Source organism: Mandrillus leucophaeus, unplaced genomic scaffold, assembly GCF_000951045.1.
Source record: "Mandrillus leucophaeus isolate KB7577 unplaced genomic scaffold, Mleu.le_1.0 Scaffold187, whole genome shotgun sequence".
Taxonomy (NCBI): domain Eukaryota; kingdom Metazoa; phylum Chordata; class Mammalia; order Primates; family Cercopithecidae; genus Mandrillus; species Mandrillus leucophaeus.
This window is the reverse complement of record NW_012101887.1, coordinates 2,139,265-2,159,550: the sequence shown is the minus strand read 5'-3', so window position 1 is coordinate 2,159,550 and position 20,286 is coordinate 2,139,265.

The window sequence follows — 20,286 nt, the reverse complement described above, 5'->3', positions numbered from 1 at the left end:
TTTATTGTCAGAATGACTGGCTAAAGATGCTCTATTCTCCCCCAAGATGAAGAATTACTTAAGGGATGCTAAACACAATGAATATGAAATTGAAAAAACAATGATTTGGTTTTAACCACAAAAAGCATAATAATACTTAGTTAAGCCAAAATTTTACAAGAAAATAAGTTCTTTTTTCAATATTTTGATATGTTACATTGGTCATGTCAAAATGAGGTTATGCTGTCCCTAGGGCAACCCTGAGAGTCTAATAGGCACTGCTCCAGACCTCACCATTCTCATAAATATGAAGTCTCACATGTCAGCTCAGAGAGAGGTTATGGTGCCCTCCTTCACTGATAAGAGACACATTAGGGGCTGTAGCCCTATACTACAGACCTTATTTTAGCATTGAATACCTGATTTTTAAAGGTCACCTTTCCCATATTAAAGGAAGAATGAGACAGGTAATGTGAGGGCTCCCGTGTACTGACTCCAGGTGCTTACATAAGATTCTTTAAGTTTCTCAATAAGAAACCATACCTCAAGTGACACATGGGTCAAATTTACAGAATATTGAGTGTGAGAGAGAAGTTGGGAGGGGAGGAAGCTTTCCTTCTTTCTATTCCTAGAATGTGATATAGCTGGGATATTCACAAGATTCTCATCTAAAGGAATAAATAAAGCCATGAAATATTTAAAAAGTGCAAGGAAGTAACTGGGGAATACCTCCATGCTTTCTTGATTTTTGTTTTTCTATACTAATACTAAGTTGGAATTTTTAAAATTTCTTTTAACCACCTCTTCCCTGTCTTACAAAGACAACCTTCCTTTGTCTTAACCTGTCTCCTCTTAGATGTGAAATACTCAGAATTATCACTGTGGTTACGCGATAAAGCGATATCTGTACCTCAATCCTTTGGTTTAGACCAGTAAATTCAAGGATAATGACCATGTGGACATCTGCCTTTTCTAAGCTCTCACTACCTAGAACACAGAGAAAATCCACTTGCACTGCACTTGCCTTTTTCTAAAGGGTTATCACTAAAGCCTAGATAAAAACGAACTTCACCATTTTCATTCCAGAGTCAGGTATCCTCACTCAACACACCTTTCCATTCTCTTTCTCTTCTGGCTGATAAAAGACTGAAGTCCTGGTTATTAGACCAAGCTACAGAGATGTGTAAAGAACACAAGGAACATGAGAATGTGAGAAAAATAGGAAAAATGTGTTTAGATGTTAATTTTTATTAAGTGAGGAGTTGCTACTTAGCTTTTTGCCTCCTAAACTTTATCTGCCTCTTCTTACATTAGGGAAAGTCTACCCTTTTAGTTTCCTCAGTAATAGCCTTCAATCTTACCCATCAGAATCTTTCTTCAGAAACCTAAACTGGATTTAGTTATTGCAATGAGAGTTAGCATGAAGTCTTTTTTTTTTTTTTCCAGAAATGATATAGGCAACTAGAAAGCAGACGTTCCAAAGTCGACATTCTCTACAATTAATAATCGATTTGGGTTCACAGAAGCTAAATGTTCCATCATCAAATTCTTCCTCTATTTTCTAAACAGAGACTCTCAAAGATACTGGGTGAGCATATTGATGAAGACTCCGGAGTCAGCTGATGATGATTCTATCATAATTGGCCTTCTTTGCAGGTTCGTTAGATATTTACTTTTTTTTCTACTTTTATTTATCTATGTAGATAAAGTTACTGTTTTTCAGTTGCATTATAGTGTTGCCTATAGCAGCAAGATAATGTCAGAGACTGAGGTAGACTTCTGGTGACTGGGCTCTGTATCCTGAAACACATGTGATTTTTTTCTTTGTCATTTTATTTATTTATGTATTTATTTACTTTTGAGACGGAGTCTCACTCTGTCGCCCAGGCTGGATCCATCTCTTTCTTCACTGTTAAAGCATTATTTGCACACTTTATATGTGAAGCAACTGAGGCCCCATGGGGTTAAGAACTTGCTGAATGTCCCTTTTTTCATAAGGAAAGAAAACATACAGTGCACACCTTATATGCATGGCACCGTATGGCATTCATTGTGCTAATGAAAGACAAAGTAAAAAGGCCCATTTTATGCTATCCATAAGTTTGCAATTGTGAAAAACATTCATCTACACAGAAAATTCAAAATATTATATTACAATTAACAAGTCTACCAGCTATGAGGCCTGGAGTAAATTTAGAGAAGTACCAACTTCTCTAAATCTCAAACTCTATTTTTTTAAATGAAGAAAATTATAAATATTTCTGTAAAATTTTCTGAGGACTACATGAATTAACATACAGAAAGCTCCTGAAGAGGGCCTAGCGTGGTAGGCATTCAGTAATAAACAGTAGTTATTGTTATTCACCAAACTCTGGTGATTTCAACATTTAAATAATTTCTCTTACAGCTTGAATGAGGTGTATTTAGGAAAAATAAAATAAAGTACTGCTTTAAATTGCGGGTAGTAAACATGAAATATTAACCTAAGGAACTGTAGAGGCTAGGTACATAAGTAGTTTAATGAAGGGGTTATATAAATATGGCATTGACAATGGACTTGGACAAAGAAGAAAGAAGGTTGTTGAGAGGTTCCTGAGTTCTGAGGTTGACAGCAACAAATGCAAACTTTACTCTCCTACTAATACTTATTGCAGTTATTAGCAGGTTTAGCACAAAATGAACCCATTAGGTAGCAAAGCAGTTTCTCTTACGTTAACAGGAGGCAGTTTATCCAAAATATCTGACTTATTTAATGCACATGTAGCAATGGACAGAGTTCAGAGGCTCTGATGCATGCTAAGTAGGGGGGCAGAATATAGCTGCAGCTTGCATGTCCAACTAATTATGTTTTAGGTAATGACTTCACGGCATAGCAAATATGCTAAGAACAACAAAATCCTCTGGTATGCTGACCAGTTTTATTTAGAACAATTCTAAGCATGCAATTGTGACTGCCTAAAGCATACGTAAGTTGACCCAACTTCCTTCCTTTCAACTCGTAAAGAATAAATAAGCCCCAACCAATGAAAAGGTTTTTAAATTTCTTAGCAAATAAGATTCCCTTTATTTGTGTAATCTGAATATTTTTCCTTTCTAGTAATGCCAGGACTGAACTATGACAACAGTAATTAACCATGAAATTTCCAAGACTGCTTCTTTGCAAAGATCCCATTTGCATTATAGATCAACAAACCACTTTTTCTAAGAATGAGGATTCAGATTGGCTTTTAATATTGTTGGCTCTTGTTCACTCCTCTACTAGTTGAGAGTACTGGGCAGAGAGTGGTGAACTGGTAAGCCCTAAAGATGCCTATTGCCGTCATTCAGAGTTCTGACAACCTTCTCTTATCAGCTGTTCTGCATATAGAAGAACAATTCATACTCTTGCTAAGGTTAGAAAAGTGAAGTATCCAAAGATATTGCTTTCCAATAAAGTAATAATGCTCCATTAGCTGTTTTGCTGTTACACGTTTTACCACAGACAACTCTTCTTTAGGCTGCCTTCCCGTGTGTGGCCTTGTGATAAATTTTATCAGTGGTCAGCGGGACAGGGTTGCAGGCTGGGCAGTAACACAGTGGCTTTTTATCTAGCTTAGTTCCCCCTCTCTTGCCCCCCACCCAAAGCGGCATTTTCTTGGCATAATTTATGTTGTGGCATTTCTGTCGGTAGATGTGGTGTCAGCAATTTGTGTTCCTAGTGGAAGTTTACATGGAAATGAGATACTTAGTCACAGAATAAAATTAAAGATGGGATAAACTAGTGAAAACTGTAATGCAAAGGTACTTGCGCCTGTTCATATTTTTAATTTTTTTAAGAGGATTGTCTCTTGCTGAGAAAGCTTGTTTTCCAAGTCTCAAACATTGGTACAAATAGTGTGTATAAAGTACACCTAAAGCTAAATTGTCAGCACTTGTGTTAGAAGTTCTTACATTCCAGAGGCATGATAGCAGCAGCATAATATTTTAAGTTAAGGTGATATTTAAAGTTTTAGAACCTAGAATGTTTAAGCACAATTTGTGGTGTTTGTACCTTGGAAAAAAAATACGTACATATGGTATGTATTTTTGTAAAGTTAAAAACTCAGCCCAGTGGAAATTTTAATGGAGAAATCATTTTACTGAATAAATACTCTTTGTCCCCATATGGTTTACCATAAAAAGATTTTCAGTTATCCTATAGCAGGATATTGAGAGCATTTAGAAATAGCTGTGTACTGCATTAGAAATGAAATAAAAGCATTGTTTAGACTTCTTTGCCAAAGACTCTTCAGATAGTTCAAGCTCTACAGTTTAGACTCCCGACTTTTCCATCTCAGAAAGGGTTCTTACATGAATTGAATCTTCATTCCGAGGTACAGCAGACAGGAAGAGAGACACAGATAGTGCTCTTTCATGCATCTACAACCTCTCTAGGGGTTCCCATTTCATTCTTTTCCTCATAGAGAACACATTTCCCAAGAAGCAAGGCTGCACAAAGACATCGTGCATCCTCTGGACGGAGTTTCAGAGCATTACCATACGCAGCTTCCTGCCATCTCATCGAGAACAGATTTTTTTCACTTACATTTTCATATGTTTTTTAAAGTATTTTAAAAATATCTTAATGGCATTTTCCCCCTTCATTAAAATTTCCTAGTTAATCCATTCGTCATATGGACTGTATCTTTGAGTATTTAGTAATATTCTGAGCTGAATGTGAAATGATGGTTACTTTATATACAAAGATATCCAGGAAACAGATTTACTTCCATGAACGATGCCTGAATTTCTGAAACAAGTTTCCTCTAGTCAAACTGGCAAGAAAGACTTGAACTCCATTAGATGGAAATTTTCACTTTTTTGAAACAATTTAAGAACCCGTCTTTAGTAATTTTGATTAAAGATGAATGTTTCAGAACTTGGTCCCTGTGTCCAATGTGTATCTACCATAGTCCCACTAGGGTTCTGAATAGCAGAGCAGTATACCTAGCTTACACATACCAAAATGCCAATATATGTATTCAGCTTTGTAATTATGCCTTTAAAAATACCTTGCCATATTTAGCCACTCCTAAATATGTATTTACACAAGTCTACACACTGTAAGTGTTTACCTGGGAGACAGGAAAGGTCTCTCTGGTAAATAATATGGTTTTATAGCTTTTCATGAAGGAATTTTTTGTTTGCTATGTAAAAAAATCAGCAACTCTCAGCTATAATTTAATAAAATTTTTCTTTCCCTGTAAATTTACTGCATAGCACTTGAGGTAAAGTCCTCCAATTTTTTTTTTTTTTAAAGACAACACTGGTGTTAGCTTTGGATACAGAGTGGCTTTGATTCATTTTACGAAAGACTTCAGACCTGGATATGATTTCTGAAGACCCAACAAATAAAAATAACCTGTCAGATATATTTTAGAGCTAAGGTTATTGAGTCATTACCCTTTTTCTCAGATTTTTAAATATCAGAATCTCTAGGAAGATCCAGATGATTTAAAATGACTTTGCCCTGAATTTTCTAGATCATGGCCTTATTTTTACACTTTCTATTACATGAGTGGATGTAGGTAAAACAATCTCAACTGATAAGTAAAATTATAAAATTCACAATATGAATAAATTCGGACAGAAAAGCAGAATACATTTCCCAGTATGCCAGTTCAAGGACAGAAAATTTTTAGTGCATATGCCAAATTACAAAAAAAAAGTGGTCTTAAGCAATTTAGTTTATCTAACTTACTCTTTTGAATCTGTAAATTAGGCTGTGACCTAAACTAGAACGAATGAATGATAGGTGCAGACTTAGATTTTAAGTACAGAATATTAAAGAGAAAAATATATCTTTTTTAAAAAGACAAGCTTGTTCTTTCTTAATAAATTGAAAGATACAAAGTAAAATAGAACATCCTTGGAGTTGAAGAGTTATCCTGATATTTGGTAGATTCTCAAAACGCATTCTCCATCCCCTTCCTTTCCCTAACTTTTCTCTCCTCTTAGAATCTGAGACTTTAAAAATCACCTGACATTAACCAAATGCTCCTTCCCACTCCTGAGCCACTTTTGGGTCCTGGACAAGGATATAATTTAATTTGGAATCCTTTAAAGTATTTTAAGAGGGAAGATCTCTCTAAAGGTATCACTCTTGTAGTTACTTCACTTCCTTCTAGAAGATAAATGTGCAGGATTTCCAGCAGTTTCTCTCTGGAACCATAGAAGATTTCCCTGTCATCAGTGGACTTAGAGACTAAGAATAGAGGAGCAAAGAGAGAGGCCCTTTACCTGAATCCTAAAGACACTTAATAAACTATGGCTTTACATTTAAAGGATTCCTCCTCTCTTTCTTTGTTCTGTGTCTTTCAAGAATTTTCCCTTTCAGAATCTTTGTGTGCATGGGTGTTTGCGCACAGAGGGTGTGAGACTGATGTGTGTTGAGAAAGTGAGAAATATAGGCATTTTTAGCAAGTCCAGGTAAGGAAACACTGCAGGCTTTTTCAGGATATAAACATATCAAGTCTTTTTTTAAGGGCCCCAATTATTTATGTTCCGCATAAAAAGCATGCTGAAATTTGTCAATGTAAACAGGTGTTTGTATGTCTTCTTATGTCATATCTACGTACAGCTTGGAAGAGATCAAGAGAGAAAGAGATGGAGACAGTGTATGTGTCTGTAGTGGTGTGAGTGTGTTTTATATATAAAATATAAGGTATGAAAATATTCATATCCTAAATTCAGATGTTTTAAAGTACTTGTAAACCTTTTTCTTCCATTTGTTCTCAAAATGTTGAAAGATGCATCCTGTTACAAAGGATTAAAACAATTCTTTAAAATGTGAAAACAGAATTTATTTATTTTTCAATATACTAGAAATTTAAATTAAAAGATATGCTAGATGGACATGGAACAGAGGGTTTTGCAAGTAGATCAATAATTCAAATCTGACACAGAGAGCACTGAATACCCTACAGCTGCCTATTATGAGTATCTAAATCGAATGCAACGAATAAACATTATATTTTCATACGAATTTTATACCTACTCTGCTAATTGAAAGAGAACATAGTGTGCTCTTCCTGTTTTCAATTTACACTTTTGAAAATTATTCATTTTACATTTTCACAAAAGTAATAGTAAATTCATTGTCATTCAAGTAATACCCACACATATATCTCCAAAGGACACAAATAATATGTTCCCCACCTTTTGAGTATGAACCAGCAAGGTATAACTCTTTCCACTCCATCCTAGATTCCCATATACTTTTAGACATGGCAGGTTAGAAAGAACACTCCTATATGCAGTACACAAATCCATTAACGGCCATGCTGAATTTTGTCACCAGGTACTGCAAGAACTAACAAATGAGCTAAATCACTGACCCTTATGTTGGAGTCAGAGTCTGTTAGAAGAAGCACTGTCTTCTGTCTCTTAATATATCCCAGATATTTGGGGAAACACAATTATTTCTATCCACTTACTTCTGACCAGTCACACCACACCTTATCCCCACTGAGACCCAGGCACAAATTCAGAGTGCCAGCTTAAGTAACAAATGCCTGCTGTGTTCAAGATTGCTCGTCCACCTCCTTGCCTATTTTCTTGGAAACAGACGTGTATATTTGACTCTCTTCCCTGAAGATTATTTCCTGAAGCTATGACAAGATCGCAGAACTTTAGAATTTGACTGGAACCTGAGACCTGCATTCATTAAGATGTGGGATGTTGTGAAGGAGACTCAGCTAGAATTAAGAAATTACACTTCAGTGTGGCTGCGAAGTGTAATCTCAAATGTACATTATCTAAAATTCCTAAGTGGCAGTGCCATTCTAATCCTCACTGGTTGAATCCATCCTGGTACATTGCATTGAGCTTCTCTAATGTTACCTTGTAAGCCTACACAGTATTCAGGAATAATAACATAAAGTTATAGGGGAAACACAGCCGTATCCTACAGAGTGCAGTTAAAAGCACTGGGACCAGTTAGAGGAAAATAGAGGAAATTTGGAACTCCCTTCAAATATCTGAAAGACTGTCATGCAGTTCACAATCTTTTTTCTTTCACCACTTTAAGTAGATCATGAAAGACTGTCATGCAGTCTTTCAGGGTAGATTAGGCTTATTTTGTATGAAAGCACCGTAAGGTAGAGTTTGACTGAATATGAAATGCTTTCTGGAAGTTGTGCTGCACCATGAAGAAAATAACTGTCTCAAGAAAGCCCAGGCAGCATCCAAGAATAGGGTAGATGACTTTTTGGAGGTTGGGCTAGATGGCCTTTGACCCCTTTTTCATTGCTGAATTTGTGTGAATCTAAAAAACCATCCCCGTTTGGGGAGTTTTCACCTGTGCTCCTGGAGAAGTATCAGGGTACTGTCAAATCAGAGTCACCCCAGTGAGGCATATTTTTGTTTGATCTTTTCTAAGCCTAGGATTTCTGTCAAGGAATCTGAATTCCCTGCAGGGAATATTATCATAAAAAGAACATGAGTTCTACAATCAGAGAACCCTGGTTTAGAATCCTGGCTCTTCCATTTTATTCACTGTGTAAATTTGAGGAAAGCATTGAGCTAAAGAATCTTAGTCATAAAAGTGAGGATTATTATTCCCATCTCATAGGATAGTTGTGAGCATAAAAATCATCTGAATATGCCTGGTGTATGCATTAGGTGCCTATTGTGGCAGCTGCATTAAGACATAATACATAGGTATTGTGACCTAAAAAGCCCACTCCTAGACATGATCGGAAAGGATGCTTATATTGCAGTAACTTCAATGTAGTGAGTTATGATGATGTATGTCAATTACCTGCTTCTAAAAAGGCTCCCTTTTCTATTAAGAACACACACATTTCTATTATTCTGGAATAGGAAAAAGATCCTGTGGTGGTTTGTAGCATCTTAGAAAATGGTGCTACAAACATATCAAATGTGGTAAATGAAATAATAATCACAGTGATGAACTTTATCAAAATTTACATGAGATAAATAATGCAAAGGCAGGGGAAATTATTCCCTACTAGGAGTAGAAATCCTCAGCATAGCTCATTCTTAATTTCAAGATTCTCCCAGTAATGCAGAGTCTATCTGATTATTATTTCTTTATGTGTTTCAAAATCAAGCACCGATGGATTAAAGCATTGGTCACATGTACAAGAGAATTGCCTGATTTCTTTGCTAAAGAGATACTTTTCACTCTTGGCATATGATTCCTAAATTTCCAAACTAAATGTTTTGGTCTTTCAACTGGGAGGATGATTATTTTCACCTATTAATGGCTGATGGGTTTGATCCAACAAAAGTGCTGAGTTTATTAACCAGTTATTCTGTATAGCATACCCCCTGTTAAAATTAATATGTATAATCCTCTGTATTTATTCTTGCCTCCAGTATTAACCTATTTATATTTAACATGGCTATTCCATCGAAATTGGTATCAATGATCTTTAATCTAGTCAATCTTCATCACGTGTATGGGGGATTTCTGGCATGAATTTGGACTTTCACCATGCCTTGAAGGACACTGCCAGAGCTTCTGGGTTCTTTGCAGTAAGAACAAGAACATGCAATTCACACTGAACACGTGGCATAGGTTATAATTCATGCTGAAATGATTCTGTATGCCCAAGTGGGGATGATTAGATTTAATGAAAACATTTACCCCTAACTTAGATTGGTAACCTTAAATATTCAGCAAAGTGAGGCAATCTTTTCAACTAGTTGAATTCGTTTAGGAAAGCTAGTTATAATACACAACTTCATGCAGCAACCAGAAATGTGAGTAGTTGGCAAATGGGGATACATGTTGCAGGAACACAATTCTCTCACTCTAGCACAAGTGTACATGTAAACAAGAAAAAGGGCAAGTTGTCCAAAGGCTTTGGGACAGCCTCTGGCATCCTGCCCTACCTTCATGTGGCAGTAATTTCCCTGGGCAAGAGGCAGAAGGCCTCGCCCTGACACACAGTGTCTGCCTTGCTTCCCACATAAAAACCCACAAGCAAGTATGACCCAGTGAGTATTAAGAAGAAAGTCCTGACCTGACCACACAGCAATTCTGGAGCATGAGCAATGGACGCTGCCGTGCTCCTGGCAAGAGTCTAACTGCATGCAATTTAAAAATGGGCATAATAAAATGACTTTGTCAGGAGTCCCACTGGAGCATTGGCAATTGAGTACATATTCTCCACTTGGTAGGGACGACCACGGAACAGCATGAACTCTACGCCTTGGCAGCAAGGGAACTTGGTGATAGCGTTTTCCTAAACTGAAATGAAATGAATGATTTGTCCTGATACTTAAAATTTATCTAATATGTTAAATCACCTCTAAAGATAAAAACTAAAGATTTGAAGAGAGATTTGTGAATCTTATAAAACAAAAATATAGTTAGACAATAAGGTTTTTGCTTGTCCAGAATGATTTTAAAATATGATAAGAAGCATCAGTAAACTAAAATGTAAAATCAAGTACTAAAATACTTGTTCATAATTCAAGGACTGATGAGTATGGACAAACTCCTACAATAATTCAGAGAGTGCTTGTGATCACTGAAAAAGCTCGTTTATACATTTAGTTATTACAGAGTTTAGTAAATATCAAGCACTGAGCTAGGCCCTAAACAAGTACGAATATAAGTAAGCTCCACCCTAATAAAAATCTATTCATGGGTGTTGGATATCAATCCTTTGGATAGTAAAAGGATAGTGGTAGAAACAACAGAAATATGAATAAAGGTATTAAAAAGAAAAAAATAAATATTCCATAAGAACGTTCAATATTTTTTTAAACTTCCCAGTGTGAAACTGGGTCTTCACTTTCCTGTCTGTCCCCTGTTAGATTGCTTCATTGTTCAGAGACACTGCCTAACTTTCCTACAAGGTCAGGATTATTGTTACCTTTCTTTTTTGTAACTAGCCTTTGTTTGCTTGCTTGCTTGATTGATTTTGAAACAGGGTCTCACTCTGTCACCCAGGCTTGAGTGCAGTGGCATGAACACAGCTCACTGCAGCGTCGACCTCCTGGGCTCAAGTGATTCTCCTGCCTCAGCACCCTATATAGCTGGGACCACAAGTGCACACCACCACACTCCACTAATTTATTTATTTTTTATATTCATAGAGGCCGGGTCTCACTTTGTTGCCCAGGCTAATCTCAAACTCCTGGCTCAAGCAGCCCCCCCACCTTAGCCTCCCAAAGTGCCAGGATTACAGGTGTGAACCACTGTGCTCAGTGCTTTTGATCTATTGACCCAAAGAAGACATGCATAGTCCCATAAACTCAGTGCTTCTGCCCTAAGGAAAGTATTAAGATTTCTTTCATCGTAATATTGTGTTTCCTCATAAAACACAAATGAGGGCAGAGGACAGCTTTCTGATGGACACTGCTAACCTCGGGGAGCATGGATCCTGGGGATAGAGTGAAGAAGGGGGCAAAGCTTCCATTCTCTGAGTTCCTGGTACAATGTGGTCAAGCCATTTCATTATTTATTATCGACTTCAATCTCAAACTCTGTTTGATTTGAAAAACACCATCTTATTACACAAAACAAAACAAACCTGAAATTGCTTCACAGCATATAGTACAAAGATATAGAGTACATATGATCCACGCAGAACGACAGAAACAGGGCATCAAGTATGTAAATCTTTTCCCTAACGTGCCCAAGATTTTACAAACAAAATGAAGAACCTGTCAATGGGGCTGAAATTGAACCACTCAAGCCAGGCTCAGTGTTTATAAATGAGGAAGAGCCAAACCAATAATAATATTGTGGCATTGATTCTTTACAGTCTCACTCACACCCACCTCATCACTTAATATATTTTTTTCTCCTAATATGTGTTCAGTCTCTTTTGACAGCTTGGCTCGGAGCTTAGATAATAAAGCCAAACCATATCCCTTTGGTTGGACTCAAGCTTGGCTGGACTTTCAGTGACTTCCACATATTAAGATCCACTCTCACAAAAGGCTTTATATAATAAAAAAGCCACCTATCTAACAAGTAACAAGCATCATCATTTCTGGATTGGTTCTATCAACCAGTCACTGTGCTTAGGGCTTTACATGTAGTATGTGAGTTAATTCTCACAATAACACTCTGAGAGAGGTATCCTTAACCTCATTTTACAGATTAGGAAAGTCAGAACTTTTCCAAGATCACAGAACTAGCAAATGGTATGCCATTGATTCTATCAACTACGTTCAGACTTTTGCAGGTTCTTAGAATGTTCTGCCATACCTTGAGGCTTTCACAGGCTAGGATCCCTGCTTTTAAAAATGTAGGAAGCTTCACTTCGCTGCAACATGTGAAGACTGGCCAGCATCTCCTAAAGAATCTAATGAGGAAACAGATTGCTCACTTTCAGGTGGTACAAGAGGCTTAATGTTCGCGAACATGCAGCTGATTGCTAACTCTCACCCTTTGTCACCACCTCCAGCAATAAGAAAAAAATTAGGACTCCTGCATACTCCCACTGCAGATCAGTTTGATTTGTGATCTTTTATTTCTTTTTTAACGTAGTCAAGATAGTCTGATGTTCCCTGTATACAAATATTGGGGGAGAGGTTACACAAAGTGTGAGTTACCTCAGGCCAAACCTAAAATAGCCCTGGTTCTCCCATCCCCAAACTTCAAAGTCAGCCCCATCCTCCCTGCTTCTTCTTCTGCGGTGACTCTGCAGCAGTCACAGGCCAAACAGCCTGGGTGGTCCCCCATACCCAAGCATTCCCTGAGCCAGGCAGCAACCACATACCCTCATTCTGGGATAGGGTAGGCAGGGGAGAAAAAGATAGAGCTGATAAACACACCCTGGCTTCCCTGAACTCCCTTTTGGGGAAAGTCAACAATATACAAGCTGACTGTGCTTACACAAGGCAAAGCTTTCCAACAGTAGAGCATTGTCTGTGCTGCCTAAGATTTTTCCTTCCTTACTCCAGTATAGCAATATGGGAGGCCACGTGGCACTTCACGGGTGGTGGGAAGATCATGAAACGGGAAGGAAAAAGACCGACGTCTAAATTCCTAACTCTCGATGGCAATCATTATTCCTCACTTCATATTTCTTCAGGTACTAGGCACTAAGGCTTATTTGTTTGTTCACTTATTTCCTGAAGATGGGAAAAAAGTATTTTTCTCAAATCTCCTCAGCCTTTGACTCTGTTATAAAGCATTGATTTATGGCAAATAAATTTCAGTCTTCAAGAGAACTCAAGAGGAATCAACTTCAACATCTTCTAGAGAGCAGACAGGAGCTCTCAGTGGGTGCGCTACACTCACTTTTGTGGAAAGAGAAAAGAGGATTTTTAAACTCAAGATAACTTTTAGTGGAATCGGGAACTGAACAGTAACATTATCACAGTTGTGCATTAGAAAATCCTCTTTCTCCAGCGTGAAATGAGACTTTAATCTGAGGGATGTTATCCAGAAACGCGTGGTAGAAACAGAGAGCCACAAGCCTGTGGAGTTCTAGGGGAAGTGCCTTTTCTTCACGAAACCCATAAGTAAACCAGATCTAGTATCTAGAAGAATACAAAGGTTTTCTGAATGTTTTTTTAAAAAAGAGTGCTGGGGTGGGGGGTCTGGATATTCTAAGGCCGTGTGCTGGAGGGTGTGGGGAAAGAACTGGCTTTTCTTTGAAACAAGAAGATGCATTTGGCACCTCTGTCCAACAGATACCTGGAGCAGATTCTATGGTCACAAGCTGTTATATCTAATTTTCTTCCCCCTAGTTTTCTTTATTGTGAGTCCCATACTGTTTTGAGTCTTTCCATCCTTTACAACTGTTGAATCTCTTCTACAGATCTGTAAAAACAAACAAACCATTTCCAGATTACCAGCCAGCAACACCACATCCTGTGTTACAGCTGATGATAAGGAAGGAGGCAGGTAGTCCTCCAAACACATCTAGGAAGCATCCTCCTTCTTCGAACAGAAGCACACAGCATTCAATTCCAGCCAACATTTATTTGACCTTGTGGTCTACTGAGCTGAAATGGTTACACTCTTCTTTTTCTCTAAATATATAAATTATACTTTTCCTTTGATATTTTTACTCTTTTCAAATTTTCACATATAAGAAAACAACCTCCTGGGGGAAAGCTGTATTGGCTTTCACTATGAGCCCCAGGTGTATCCTAATTAGTTTTAAACTTATATAAAAAAAAAAAAATTCAAGTTGAAGACAGCTAAAGCAACCAGCAGCCATAGTTTGGGCTAATTAACTCTTCTGGTAATAGTGACTAGCAACTGTGGTCTCAAAGATGTGATGATGATGTAGCTACCCAGGATCATATCTGCTCTTTTAATTTCTTTTAAGTTAATCAGCTTAGCAGTAATTAGCAACCTAAAATTATTTTTGTCTCTAGCTATTATTTATTCTTTTCCTCTTCCATTTACATGTTCTTCATTCTCTCCCAGCAAAACGCTCCAATCACCACTTAAAATACAGGAGTTTTCTTCTTCTCCCTCCTCCCCAAACATGTGCAAACATACACTGAAGAGGGCAAACACGGGGTCTAATGTTATCTTTGTGTCCTGAATTTTGTATTCTCAGAACCAAAGGTAGACTGAGTATGAGCCAAAAAGGGGGAAAGTATTGTCATACTCCACTGTCTCAGACAACTCCTAGAATATTTCCCATCTTCCTCATCTCCTCAAGGAAATGCTGTGCCCACTGGGAGCAGTCTCTTCCTAACTGATTTGTAATATAAGGAAAACCACACCTGATGTTATAGTTGGCCCAGGGAGAGACCTACATGCCCTAATCATGCACAGCTGTACAGCCTTCTGGGCTATCCTGTGACAGCCAGCAAATGGGCTGGAAAGACGGCAATAAAAATGCATTCAGTCCTACTGACTCCTCCTCACCACCCTGTAAGGGAAGGTTGCATTTCAGGACAACCTGTGTTTTGTCCAGCTTATACCTTATATTGCCTAAGAAGTCTACTCAGAAAACTTAGACAAGAAATAATTCTCTAATCTTCTATTGAGGAAAGAGAATATTGGCCCAGAATTCAAAAGAGCTACCCTCTCACTCCTTCTCTGCCATTAACTAGTTTTGTGACTTTATAGAAATCAGTGTCTTCTCATAAAATTAAGCCACAGAATTTCTAAGGTCTCTTCCACCTCTAAAGGTTCTATGAAGGGACAGTTTTTCCATTAGCCCTTTTGAAGACTAATTGCTAACTTCTGTATAGATGTAAGGTGGAGGAATCAGACTCAAAGAAACGCAGATATACACTTCATGGGACTTGAAGGGAATTTTCAAAGACACTCTGTTCTGAAATCAAGAGAACTCTTGCAAGGTCAATGTTGGTTATAATATCTACATGAAACATAATTTTTTCTGATACACTGTTCACCAGTCAGAGGTTAACTTGAGATTCCCTGGCGAAGCAGTAAAGCAACTCTAAAAGTTGAACTAAAATGAATATATATGATTACAACAATAGCAACACCAAATGAACATTTTAGTCCTTATTTTGTGCCAGACACGGAGTTAGGGATTTCTGCATGTGTTATCTCAGCGCAGCATTATACACACGCTCTGTCCTCTCATTCTGTTCTCCAATTATCCCCCAAGCTGGCCTGCCATCTGCCCACCTCCTGCACAGAGATGTTGTATGAGAAAGGACCTTTATGCATAGGCACACCCAATCAGCTCTTGTCCACCCTAAGGCCTTCCACAAACCATCATCTCAATTGATTGCCTCCCTGTGGAAGGAAAAGAACTCCATATTTGTCAAAAAGAAAAGAAGTCTCAGTGTTTTTCTTTTTTTTCTTGGTGTATTTCCTTCAAGTCTCCAGGAGTATTTTATCTACACAAGGAGGGACACTCTAGTATCTAGATCAATATCTGCAAAACCTTTTAAGCCGTAATAACCACGATCTTCAGCACTCAATATATTTTGACAAGACCCCTCTCTATGTCAAGTGAGATGAGTAAACTATGTCAAGTGAGATGGGTAAATTCTTAGGCAGGGATTTTTAGACCCACTCCTTTCAGTAGAAAGGTCCATAATCATTAAGTCAAATGCAAGGGGAAAAGCATTCCCAATGATATAGTTTTGATCCCCTATAAGTCCAACTAGCACAAACTTCATCACTACACTGTAGTGTTGCTAACTAATGAGTTGAATTTTGGCAGCCCATTAATCTTAATTTTGTAAACATTGATTTTTTTTTCCCCCTAGGTTTTGAATGGAGCTAAAATTAGTTCTTTTTTTTTTTTTCTTTTTCTTTTTTTTTAAGTTTAACCTCCATTTCAACTTCCTGCTACTGGGTTTTTTATTACAACAAACAGCTCTATCCTTGACCGGGGTCTAAAAAGAAGTCAGAAGACTTCTGGGAATTATGGCTCCACCTCTCATTTTGTTTCACACGCTTCCCTGTCCCCTTTGGGACATGGAGCCACCACTGACTTCTAAGGAAACTCACTTGAGGCTCAATTAAAACTACGGGCACTGAGAAGAGGCAGCATGTCCTCACCTTTTTCTCCCCAGTGAGGACTGTTTTAAGGACTAATCCGACATAGGAAGTCTTTTGTGGACTTACAGGATAAGATAAAACTTGGAGGCATACCACAGAACTCACTCATTTGACAATTGCTGGATCATCTCAAGTTACCCCCATAAGTGTAAATGCCTAAGATTGAAACTGGAAGGAACTGTCCCATCAAAGGGAGCGTTCATGGCTTCCAATCTTTCCCCAGCTCCCTCTGGCTTATTAGCCATTGCCACTTAGCAAACACAGTATAGGGAAGAGCAGTTTTATTAGTGTAAGAGAATGTAAGAACTACACTCCACTGAGTTACGATAGCTAAGACAGTCATTACACATCGCCCATTTTCTCATTATGCTCTCTGCTCTCTCTTAGCATCTCCTCACTTACAATAGGCTAGATAGTCTATCCCTCTTCCTTTTTCTCCAGGGTAACCTATTCCAGAAGGCTTTCAGCCCCTTCCCTTATTTTTCTCAAACCTACCATATTGCAGCCTCCCAGACACTCTCTTCCCTTCTCTATTGCACTCATTTAGTCTGTTCCCATGATTTCAGATTTATACTGTTAAATACCAGTCCAGTCTCTGAGCATCCTTTGCTCACTTGTGACAAACCAAACAATCACATTTCTTCCACAGAAGCATCCTGACATTTATCACTCTTCTTCAAGTTTTCATGTTACTCACTGAAATTCTAAAAGGAGTCAACAAATCCATCTGTGAGGTAATCTTTTCACTGTATTGCATTTCGCTATATTAGTGGTGATGATAAGAAAAGGCCCAATTGTCAGACAGCCAGGTAGAATCCTGGTTCTGTGCTATATACTGTTTCTGTGTCCTTGGGTACACTACATAAGCTCTCTGAGCCTCATTTTTTTCCATCTACACATTGAAGATAGGACAGTCTGCCTCACAACGTAGTTGTGAAAAGTAAAAGAGATCCTGTGTGTAAATCTTCAGCATAGTGCCTAGCACACAATAGATCCTTAATAAATATTAGCTACAAAACAAAACCATACCAAATTGTTTTAAAGATTATACCCTTAGCTCCCAATTGCAGTTTGAGGGTTGTCACCCAGATGTACAATTCCATGTTTAGAAATATTTTATTCTAGAGTATGAGAAATATGGAAATGTGTGTGTCTGTGCATGTAATTTTAATCTATCCTATACTCACCTGCCTCCATGTCTGAAATCAAGTAATAAATGCCCACATTTCATATGATGTTGTAAATTAGCACTATGAAAAATAGAAAGAGATAGAAATGTAATCCCTCCTTTCTGAAATCTATCTAGAAAAGAAGGCACACAATTGACAAGTGAATAATAGCTACATGAGAGCCCATTCACAAACCTGTAATACTTGTTGGCTGAATGAGTGGCATAGACAGTTATTTGAGTTAAGACAATCCCTGCCTGACATGTCCTAGGAAGTATTCAGGGAGTAAGAAGAATTAAAGCTTGGCCTTGAAACACAGGCCTGTTTGGATCAGATTAGAAAAGTGGGGTGAACATTACCAGCAGTGGAATTTCAGAAAGAGTAGCCCAGAGTCTGGTCAGAATAGAGTATATTCAGCAGATAGTTATGTTCAGAATTTTGCTGGAGCAGAGCAGGAAGATTTTGTACCTACATTCAACGAAAGGCATAATGGGATTAGCTTATGTTGAATTCCTGGGTATGGACTTTGGCTTTGAATTTCCCATTGTGATCCAGGTGTGAGAAAGAAGTTTCATCTGGAAAACTATCTCCCAGCAATTGATAGTGGTTCATTAGAAATCTGTGTTCTTAGGTCATGGGCTCTTAAGCAAACAAAGAATGATTGATTACTAATGTCTACCATGAGGAAGGGGAAAGAAGTGGCCTATATGTTTTAAGTCCACCATGTAGGCAATACAAACAATGTGGATCAATGAGTGCAATTTTAGCGACAAAGTAACATGATAAAAGAGATGTTTTAAAAAGATCAATTTGGCAACAGATCATGGGATGGACTGCTGAGAGAGACGAAGCAAGAAAACCAGAACCTGGTTTGCCAGAACCAGAATAGCAACCATGTAAATAAATATAGAAGAAGGAATGAATTTAGGAGATTGTAAGAGCAATTTGGCCGGATGTGGTTGTGCGTGCTGGTAGTCCCAGCTATTCTGGAGGCAGAAGTGAATTTCCTGAGCGCAGGAGTTTGAGGCTACAGTGAGCTATGATTATGCCTCTGTACTACAGCCTGGGCAACAGAGTTAGACCCCATCTCTTAAAAAGAAATAAAAAGAAAAAAAAAGAGATTTTATTAAAAGAAAATCAATATACCTAGCACAAATACTAAAGGGTCTTGAAACCAAGTTGAGACATTTTGATTCTTGAGAAGGGTACCATATTGGCTAGTTCTTACAAAAGGAAAGATTGGTTTATTTCATTCATCTATTACCAAGTATTGTGACTTAGCAGAAAGTAAGGGCATTTGAGATGGAGTACAGATAAGCTCTGACTGATGATAGATAAAGAACGATTTGTATGTGGTGACTTCTAAGCTCAGTGAGTATTTTGGTAAACCTGGTAAAAGTTTGATGTCAAAGCAGGGGCCCACTTAGAGGGAGTCAATGACCATGAGCAGAAATGGTGGAAGACACTAAACATAAATCTCGCCTTGTCATGATCTTGACCAGTAGCTCTGGCCATGACTTATTTCACCCACTCTTATCTTTCCATTTTGTTCACAATGTATACAAAATGGCACCATGGCAGTTAAGCCAGAAGCAAAGACACAGGGCTGAAGTCAGATCTAGTTTCAAGGACAGGTAACTCAAAAGACCTCTTGGAGCAAGGGCAGAGAGAAAAGGGACTGTTCCTATAATCATTGACACTGCAAAGTTTATTTATTTATTTATTTATTTATTCATTCATTCATTCATTGAAGGACCATTATACATGAAGCTCTGAACTAAAAGCCATTTCAGCCAGGTGTGGTGGCTCTTTCCTATAATCTAAACACTTGGGGAAGCTGAGGTGGGAGGATCACTTGAGCCCAGGAGTTTGAGACCAACCTGGGCAACAAAGTGAGATCCTATCTCTACAAATAATGATAATAATAGCCATTTTAAAATTATGAGTGACGTACATATCCTCCAGACACACATGCTCGACCCAGCAGAAAAGACATGCATATATTAAAATGAAGGAATACAGTGAGAAATGTCAGAGGCCACAGATAGCAAATGTCCCTGCCTTGTATCTAGCCAGTAATAGTCTTGGATATGCTGTTTTCTGGAATGTCATCATTAAGATATCAGAGGAAAATTCACAAGTTAAGTGAAGGGACGTATGACTTGGGGGACAGGAATAACCACTCACCTAAGTGCTGAATCACAGAGATTCCCCAAAGCTAGACAAAAGGGAAGAACAAATAAGGAGGAGCTGTTTGCAGAAGGACTGGCCCTGACAGGGACTCCCTTCTCATGGCACAAATATGCTGATTATGTGTCTCCAACCAGACCGAGGGAAAGATGTTTAGAACATTTCCTTAGACAATGGTCCAATTGAGAGGTCACTTCCTGCCACTTTCCATCCCCTGAGGGGGAATCCCATACTGGCTCCCAGTACACAGTGATGGCTATGTTGAAAGCCAGGGTTCCGAACAAATGCCTGTTTGCCAGAGTCATAGGCTTCTACTTTGAGGGTAAGGGATGAATTACAGATGAGTATTCTTGCTAAAACGTCCACTCAAATATAATGCAATCTGTACAGTTTTTCAATTCACAGCGTTGCAAAGTAGCTGTCAGTGTTTTCCTATGCTTCGTTTACTCTATGATTTTTTCATATCATCTGAAAAACAGAAATTCATTG